We start from the raw sequence: 9,493 nt of genomic DNA, 5'->3' as shown, positions 1-9,493 counted from the left end.
CTGTCCAAGCATGCAGGGGTGGAGTTACAAAGCCAAGAGGCATCTGGAACGGGATCTGGCAGCGAGCGGGAAGCGCTGCAGAAAGGCCTTCTACAGGCACATTAGTGAAAAAGGGGAGACCAAAACCATGACCCCACTGCTGAATGGGGCAGGAGACTGGGTATAGAGGGGCATGGAAAAGGCCAAGATGTTTAATGTATTGTTCGCCTTGATCTGTACTGATGATAATTGAGTTCTGGAATCCAAGGCATCTGAGACCAATGGAAAAGCCTTGAGCAGCCTACCCTCTGTGAAGGAGAATCAGAATGGGGAATATTTGAACAGAGTAGAAGTCTGTGGAGTGTGATGGGGATGCATCACTGACCAATGTGATTGTGAGTCCACTCTCAGCTCCTCAAAAAGTTGTGTCAGTCAGGGGAGGTTTCTGAGGACTGGGAGGAAGGAAGGTTCATTCCTGTCTTCAGGAAAAGCAGGAGTTAGAATCTGGGAAACAACAGACCAGCCAGACGCATCTCAATCTTTTGAGCAGGTGGGGAGCAAATAATTCTGGAAACTGTTTTTTAATATATGACAGACTARGCAGTAATTGGGAGTAGACAGCATGGATTTACAAAGTGCTCTTTGTAGGTTGATCAATGCATGCTTGATCAGCTTAATTACCTCCTACAGTGAGATGGCTGCCCTGGAGGTTGAGGGAAGAGCTGTGGATGTTACATGCCTTGGGGCTTTTGCCAGTGTCTCTTATAACATCCTCCTTGGCAATCTGGTGCAATGTGGATTAGATAAGCTGAGAGAGAGGTGGTCTGAAAATTGTCTGAAGTGTTGAGTTCAGAGGGTTGTGATCAGTGACACAAAGTCCAGCTGGACCCCAGTCTCTAATGGGTGCTTTAGGGAGTGAATACTGACTCCAGTACCCCTTAACAGCTTCATTGGTGACTTTATGGGTGAGACAGCGCGCTCTTCTCACACTGGCAGATTATACCAAATTGGAAGGAGTGGTTGTTACACCACATGGGTGTAATGCCATTCAGAGGGATCTGGGCAGGCTGGAGTAGAGGGCAAACAGGAATCCAGTGGATTTTGACAAAGGGAAATGCAAAGTCCAGTTCCTGGGAAGGAATAACCCCACACTTGGACAGGTTGCTAGAAAGCAGCTTGGCAGCAAAGTCGTGGTGGACGTGAGCTAGGAAGGTGCTGTTGGGGCAAAGAAGGCCAAGAGCCTCCTGGGCTGCCCTCAGGGGAATGCCAGCAGGTCGAGGGGATGATCCTTCCCTCTGCTCAGTGCTGGGTGGGACACACTGGGAGTGCTGGGTCTGGTGCTGGGCTCTGCAGGGCAAGAGGAATATGTATTCACTGGGATGAGTCCCAACAAAGGGCACAGATGATTAAGAAATAGATCGTGTGATATGTGAGGAGAGGCTGAGAGAGCTGGGGTTGTAAAGCCTGGAGAAGGCTCAGGGCGTTCTTGTCCCTGTGCATGAGCTACCTGATGAGGGAATTGAAGAAAATGGAGTCAGACAGTTGACAAAACCAAAATATAAAAAATTCCATTTAAGCATAAGAAAAGTCTTTTTTTACTCTAAGAGAGGTCGAGCACTGGCGCAAGTTTTCAAAAGAAGTTGTGGTGTTTCCATTCTTGGAGCTGCTCAAAACTCCACTGGCCCCAATCAGTGTTCTGTGAATGACCCTGCTTTGAGCAGGGAGYTGGACTGGATGGTCTCCAGARRTTCCTGCTKACCTACTCCAGTCTGTGGYTCTGTGGCACAGCTGAATTTTACTGTACTGATTCTGGTTTGGTAATACTATAAGAAAAATATTTAATTTGAAGTGTAGCAAGTTGGGAACATCATTATGCCCTAAATAGAAGCACTGATTAAAGGAAGATAAAATTAATTTCAGAGCTAACAGAAGGGTAAAAACTCATTTCCAGGTGAATGGAATCAAACTTTCTTCATGATAGTGCTCCAGATATTGCACCAAGTGAAGGAAATGATTGGTTTAAGACTGGTTTATAATGGCCTTTCACAGCAATAAAGACATTGAGGTGCTAGAGAGTGTCCAGAGAAGGGCAATGGAAGTGGCAAAGGGTTTGGAGCACAAGTCTTGGAGGAGCCGCTGAGGGAGCTGGGGCTGCTCAGCCTGGAGAAAARGAGGCTCAGGGGGGACCTTATCACTCTGTRCAACCACCTGAAAGGAAGCTGGAGGCAGGTGGGGTTTAGCCTCTCTTCACAACTAACAAGAGATAGGAAATGAGAAAATAGCCTCGARTTGTGGCAGGGGAGATTTAGATGGGATATTAGAAAAAAAATTCTTCACCAAAAGAGTAATCAACCATTGGAACAGGCTGCCCAGGGAAGAGGTGGAATGACCATCCCTGAAAGTGTTCAAAAGGCATGTGGATGTGGCACTTGGGGGTATGGTTTAGTGGTGAGCACAGTGGTGCTGCACTAGTGGTTGGTTTATATTATCTTTTCCAACCTGAGCAATTCTGTGATTCCGTGAAGGAAAAGTGAGCAATGAAACTTTTTACTCTTACTTTTGAAGGTGTAAAGTGCATGCACTACACCTTAAGAGGATGAAGGGTAGGTGTGCTCAGCTGCTGTCTGACCTGCTTTGGGGGCTGCTGCAGTGTGAGCATCCTCCTCAGGTGGCAGCCCAAGGCCAAGGACTGGCTCATCTGCTGCTGTGTCTCTTGCAGCTGCAGGATAAAGGAGCTGTAGGCAGCAACACCTACCAGCCTTTGTGGCAGAGAGACCCTGGTGAGCTGAAGTCAGAAGCCACAGGCTGATGCTTGTGGAGGGTCTTGAGGAGAGTAAATTTGACTGTGGAAGCTCTGGATTGTGTTTGAGAGATGCCTCTTGCTGGATGCAGTCAGACTCATTGTGCTGACACAACTGGAAAATTGTGGAGAACGCCTTGCTAAACCTTTTGTAACATATCTCTGGTTCATTCCATTAGTCAAAGAGCTTGCCAGTCCCATTTAAAGGAAAATTAAATGATGAATATGTCAGAGAAAGTTCATTTGTGTGCAGAACATTCTGATAAATTTTTAAAACTCCCTTCTCCCCTCAGAAACCCTGGGTTCACACTGTAGATGCTGCCAGTTTTTTGTTGAATAATGGTTGTGGTATCTGCATAATAATTCCTTGATATATAGCTTCTCCAACATTACACTATAAATGGTCTGATTTCTACCCAGTGTTTTTAAATAGGTAAAAAAATACTATTCCTGAACTTGTCTAAATTGTGGGCGTGCAACACATGGTCCTCAAATCTCCAAGCTGTGACTTGCCAGAGCAGTTGTGTTAAAAACATGTGCATTTGACTGTGAGTTGAAAGTCATCTGCTCGAGCTGTGTTTGCCATTTGTGAACTAAGATGTTGAGCTGGTTTAGGGATGGGCAGAAGGAGGTATCATGCATATCCTCGATGTGTGCCTCTCCTGGGACTCTAGGAGTGCTCTGAGTTGGTGTTGCTGCCCCTCGGTTCCAGTTGCTGCCTGCTGCCTTAAAAGGAAGGCATTTGTTCAGTGAAGTGGTACATAAGGTCCTGTCTTAGGGATGGGGTGAGTTGTAATGATATATAGATATAAAAATCATAGACACAAACTTCATTGCTGAGAAGTAAAAAATTCAGTGTAAAGGGCTGTTACTGGTGTAGGAGTCCCATTTTAGGAGAGTCAGGTCTATACTATGAATCCAGATTTTTCTTGCTGTTCTGAAATGTCCTCAGTTAGAACTGAAAAGCTTGGCAGTATTTTGGGGACTTATGACAAGGCTTTGAATTCCTAGCTTGGTTGCTCTGTAGCATGACTCCCCAGCAAGTCACCAAGCTCTCCTGCAAATTGGTTTGAACAACCTCTGCAGCTTCACTCACTCAAAAAAACCCCAAATGTAGCAAATGTCAGTAGGTAAATGTAGATATGCATTTCAACTTTGAGAGGTTACCCGATCATCCTTAAATTTACTTTCAGAGGAGCTTTGCTAAGGGACAATGCAATGTTCCTTCCCTGAACTATGTTTTTCTGCATATTGCCCCTGTGAGATCAGAAGTGTTTCTTTCTTGCTCTCATAACTACTCAGCTAATTATTACTGTCGGTTGCAAACGTGCAAGTCAGGTTTCATTCTGGTTATCTTGTTTCCAGATTCAGATTTGCTCCAGGTAGAGGCCTTTGTTCTGCTGTGTTGTTTTGCTGTGCTTAAAACTTCAGCATCTCTGCTCTGATCACATTGTGATTGTTAGATCCTGGCTGTTACCCACTTTGAGTGTTTGTTATCATATTTGGCACATCTACTTGGAAAAAGCCCAAAACAAAATGAATACACAGTCTTTAACCAATAAGGAATTCACATCTAGGAAAACATTTCCGTTCCTTAGTGTTTTTTGCACAGTTTATTTCAATTAATAACTGCAAACAAATCTCCTATTCCAACTCTGATCAAAGTCCTTTTTTGTCTCTTCTCGGTGAGGTTTTCCTAATTGGAAGTCTAGGATTCTGAAAGTCATCCAGTTCTCTTTCCATGCCTTTGCTTTTAACGTGGATTTAGATGTCAACAAAGATTTTTTAATGAACTCTCTTTGGAGACTCAAAATCATTGCTGCCACTAATATCACCTTCAACTTATTCTCTTGTATTATGCAAAATGTCAAACTGTGACATTTTTAATCCCTACCTATTTTCTTACTTCAATCTTTATTATTATTATTATTTCATTAATGTAAGTGAATTTTTCAGTACTGTAATTTTGAAAACCTAGGTTTTATGATTTTACATTTTAAATAAAATTGACGCTTGAGTTTGTGGACACAATTCTTTCCCCTAAATGTTCCTGGTATATTTTTTGTTTCAAGATAATTTTATTTTCGAATTCAGCCTACTCTGGAAGTTTAGTCTAATTCTTTAAAACCAAAAAGGTTTAAAATTTCCTGGCTGCTTCTTTTTATACAGGAAGGGAGCCTGAAACCGCTACGTTTCAAAATGTGAGCTTTGATCATTTTTCAGATGTCTAAAGAAACAGATAATGCTAAAAAGTGTAGTAACTGAATTAGTGCAGGTTTAAGATATATTATTTACTTTACACAAATGTGGCAAATAGTTCAGCTGATATTAATCCAAAGGCATTCTTTGATTTGTTTACTACTGAATTAAAAAAAAAAAAAACCCTCTTAGTATTTACTCACTTAGAAATGGTATTTGGAAAGGTTTGCCAAGATCATGGCAATGTTTTTCTCTTAGCAACTGCCGCTCCTTATCCGGCACTTGTACTGTGACATTGTCTGGGGGCTCCAGATGACACTGAAGCCAAATGGTGCTGGAGGCTGGCTCAGTCACTTTTGCCAGGAGGTTTTTCTGGCCCAGTGGATTTTCAGGCAGGAGAGCTGGGTCAGAGTAAAGCTGACTGGCGCTGTGCTTGTGGCTCTGCATGCGGAGTAGATGTGGATATCAGGCTTGATCTGCTGGTGGGATGGAAGGGTCAGGCATGGGCTGGAGTGGAAGATAATAATGGCCATTGCAATCCATGCAGTTGGCCATGCAGCTTTGGTTTCCTCAGTGCCCTTTAGAAACTAGGTTTCTTGGGTACCTTTTGGAAGCTGCAGATCCATGGATTTGGAATGGTGTGTTGAGATAAGGAAACAGGAATTACGTGGTGGACTAGGCAAATGTATAACCTGAATAGATCAGCTTTCACACTCCTGCATGCTGTCTGAATGAGCTAGCTCAGATTTTCAGACAGATTTTCAGAGGCTGTTGTCCCTCCATACGGTCACTGGGGACCTGTTTGCTCGCTGGTAGYAGTGGCTGCATTCTGCTCTGTTGTTGAAATCTCCCTTGGAGGGTGGGGAGTTTCTGCCACCATTATTTAAAATGCCATCGTGTCATCTGTCTTGCTTTTGGAAGAATGGTCTCAACCGATTTGGTGCTCAAAGCAGTGAGCTGTAACCCCTGCACAGTGCAGCCCTGCAGTGACAGTCCTGCTGGAGCTTGGCCCCTTGCCTGGCTGGCTCTTGTGGTGGCCGGAGCTGAGCTGGGCTCTGCTGCCACGTAAAGGCTGCAGCGCAGCACAGCAGCAGTGCTGGGGCCCAGCCAGGCAGTAGAGCCATGGGCACAATCTCTGTCCTTGGGATCAGAGATTGTGCTCTTGGTCACCATAAATCTCCCCCAGTTCTTTGTTTCCCAGTTGGGCATGGTCTGCAAGGCTCAGAGAGAAACTCCATGAGAGACCTTCAGCACCTTTCTGGAGAACAAGTGTGTTATCCTCCCTCAACTGGGCGTTCAAATCTGTCAAAGAACAGRAACATCAGGTCCTTTCCAACTTCATCTTTCCAGAAGGACACCCCCGTGGCCTTTAGATTAGGCCAAAGCAAGAAGCTTGGGTTCTCTGTCCTGATGCTGAAAACCAGAGCGCCTTCTTGTGTGCCAGAACCTGGCTTTTACTGCTTCCACACTTGTCAGTAAAAAACCCCACCTAAAACCAGAAGGGATAACACAAAAAACGTGCAATAAAAATTAAAAAATACAAAGAAACTAACATTAATTAAAAACAAACAGAAAAAAAGGAATGTGTTGTAGTATGTGCAAAGGCCCATGCGTGCATAGGAATGAGATAGTGTCTCTATGATTTCTGTTGCACCAGAATTCTTCTCTGAACACATAAGGATGGGACAAATGGGTTGGGCCAAGGTTATTAAGTCTCTTGTTTYTCATGAGCTTTGTAATAGGCCTTGAAAATGACCACAAAATGTCCCTAAGAAAAATTAGACCAATGAACTCTAAAAGCTGAGTTTTCCAGATGTCAGGAATGATGTGGGAAGTAATGCAAAAGTGAAATTGTGCTGCCTCTGTGTCTGGGGATTTGTGGGGTCCTTTAGGAAAGAGCAGCACATGAGAGCAGATGCACTGCATGGACTCTGTGGACAGGTTTGAAAGGCACATCAGCATGTGAGCACAGAGCTGGGAGCTGAGAAATGGAGTGTTTTGGAAAATGCCTTTTGTGGAATCAGCATCTCTGAGCTGGTAGCATGGAGGAGAGGTATGGCCTGTAAGGTGTATAACCTGTAAGGTGGTTGTGGTACCTGCAGTCCCAGCTGGGAACACCTCTCTTCTCCCACTCGTCTGCTGATTTTTTTTTTCCCAATAGATTTATGCTGTGAAGATGAGAAAGAAAAAATTGGTCTGGTGCTGCATCCTTGGAGGGCTGCCAGCCCCTGCCCCAGAGACCCCACCACTGCAGGGAACAGCCCATTTTCCAAGCACACTCAGCACTTCTTTCAAAAGACATCTTAATATGGGAGATATTTGGAGGTACTGCCAAAAAAAATGCATCCTGACTACAACTCTGACAGCTCAAATTCCCGATCCACCTTTCCCACGCTGGTGTTCAATGGGGAATAGACAGAGCAACTTATACAGAGCATGAAATGGTTACACTTCACAACAAAAACCATCCCAGGCCAGGTTTGAGGGTCATTTGAAATAAGGTGACCAGGAATGAAAGAACATTTCCTGTAGACCTAAATCCTTGAGATGCTGGCACCAGAGCTTTGGTAGATGAGCTGCTCTGCTCCAGGAGCTTCAGTACCTTCACCATGTATTTGTTCTCCTTTTCCATGAGGTAGGTGTGTGTATGAACCCTGACACAGACTTCTGATATTCTGCGTCTTTTCAGCTTACCTCATGGTGATTTGAAAATACATGGGGAGTTAATAATTTGTGATTTTGAAAGGACATTCAAGATCTCGCTCTGCAATTCTACCAGAACTGACAAAAAAGAATTACAACATGAGACTATGAAAGTTGTGCATGGTAAAGGATGGAATGGGATGATTTGAGGATTCATTTTTACAGAACCCTCATCATTTAGCATTTCTCCAAAGAAAAAGGAGAAAGGAAAATATGATTAATGTGCCATCTATTAGGGTRGGACTGCATAGACATATTCATGTGACTTGTCATAAAACAAATAATATTTTAACCCTTGAGGTGAGTGAGGGTTACTTGAATTTGAAATCACTAACCTGGCTGGAAATAGATTTATTCAGAAATTAATAACTCTGTTTGATTTAACTTACAGTTAATTTAAAGGTACAACTCAATCAGGGCAAAAATGAATCTGAAGAAAAACTCTGGCAAATATGCATATTATATGACCGCATCCTTACTTTTGACCCAGCAGAAAAAAATCTGTGAGGATAAGTATGGAACTCTAGAGGAAAATCATTTGAGAATCTCTAGAGAGAAACAAATATAAAGTTRGTTTAGTTCAGATTGCATAGTAAGGGGGCCTGAGATGAGATCACTGTGTGAAGCTGACTTCCAGGTTGCATTACAAATAAGATAATAAATAAATGGAGGGATGGAAGCTATWAGTGAGAGACCTGCATGTTGGTTTTTTTCTTTCACTTACAAGTAGAGTTAATATAATATTAAACCTCAGAGTTTTGAGAAAGACATTTTAAAATTAACTTTATTACAATACCTGAAAAATCCAAATTACAGCAAAAACTATACCCTTCAGCAAAACCAGCAGTGGAGTCAGAGAGAGTTCAGTCTGCTGTTTTGGTGTCCTCAGTTTCCAACATGTAAGCTCTGTGTTTYGCAGCCTGCCCATCCAGCATTCCCTGCTGGATGTTGAGCTTCTCCTTTGCTCCCACCCAGAATTGCRGATTGCTGCCATGCCAGCCAAAGAGGGAGATGACAGGATGCTTTCCTCCTTTAGAGTTGAGCTTTCTGACCACGTGAGATCATACCAAGCACTTGGTTTGTGCGTGTGTGCAGCAGGTGGGRACAGAAGTTGCCCTGGAGGTGCTCAGCATTGGCTGAAGGATAGCACAGCCCTTTTTGGAGGGCATGGAGCAGTTTCCTGCACCTGTCRGGGGGTGGCTGCAGCATCCTTGAAGAGCCAAGCCTTTTGCAGTGATACATTCATGGGAGTGCCAATCTTTTCTAAATCAYTGCCTTTCAATTGCCAAAAATGGTACAGATCAGCAAAATTGGGCCCCAAATTCATGAAAAGACAGCAGAAGTTTCTCTTGCATATCCATGTATCCCCCAGTTCCCAGTAAAGCCAAAGGCCTAGTCTATATAGCTTAAACATCCCAAAGGCTGAAACTTGCACACATAAGTTGTTTTTTGAAAGGTAAGCAACAGCTGATTTATTTCTGCTAGTAACCTCCACAGCCCTCTTATAAATGAGAGTCATCTTAGAGCAGCTGTTCTTGCCTTCAGTCATGTGTTGACTGCATTGTCAATGCCATATTTCAGAATTAATAGCACACCTGCTTGCAGATGGAGAGAAATTAGGTGTCACACTGCTTGGGCTGTGTGCTTTCCTATCTTAATACCCAGAGAGATTGTGAAAGTATTCTGAGGCTGCTTCATTATGGCATCACCCTCAGCAAAGATCTGTTACTATATGGACTCACTTATTTTCACRTTCCCAGGGGTGAGATGATTTCCCAGGAACTGATCTGTGTTGGATGAACACAGCAATTT

The sequence above is a fragment of the Malurus melanocephalus genome, unplaced genomic scaffold, assembly GCF_030028575.1.
Source record: "Malurus melanocephalus ecotype Western Australia unplaced genomic scaffold, MMel_1.1 scaffold_684, whole genome shotgun sequence".
NCBI classification, from domain to species: domain Eukaryota; kingdom Metazoa; phylum Chordata; class Aves; order Passeriformes; family Maluridae; genus Malurus; species Malurus melanocephalus.
This window is presented reverse-complemented; position numbering follows the sequence as displayed.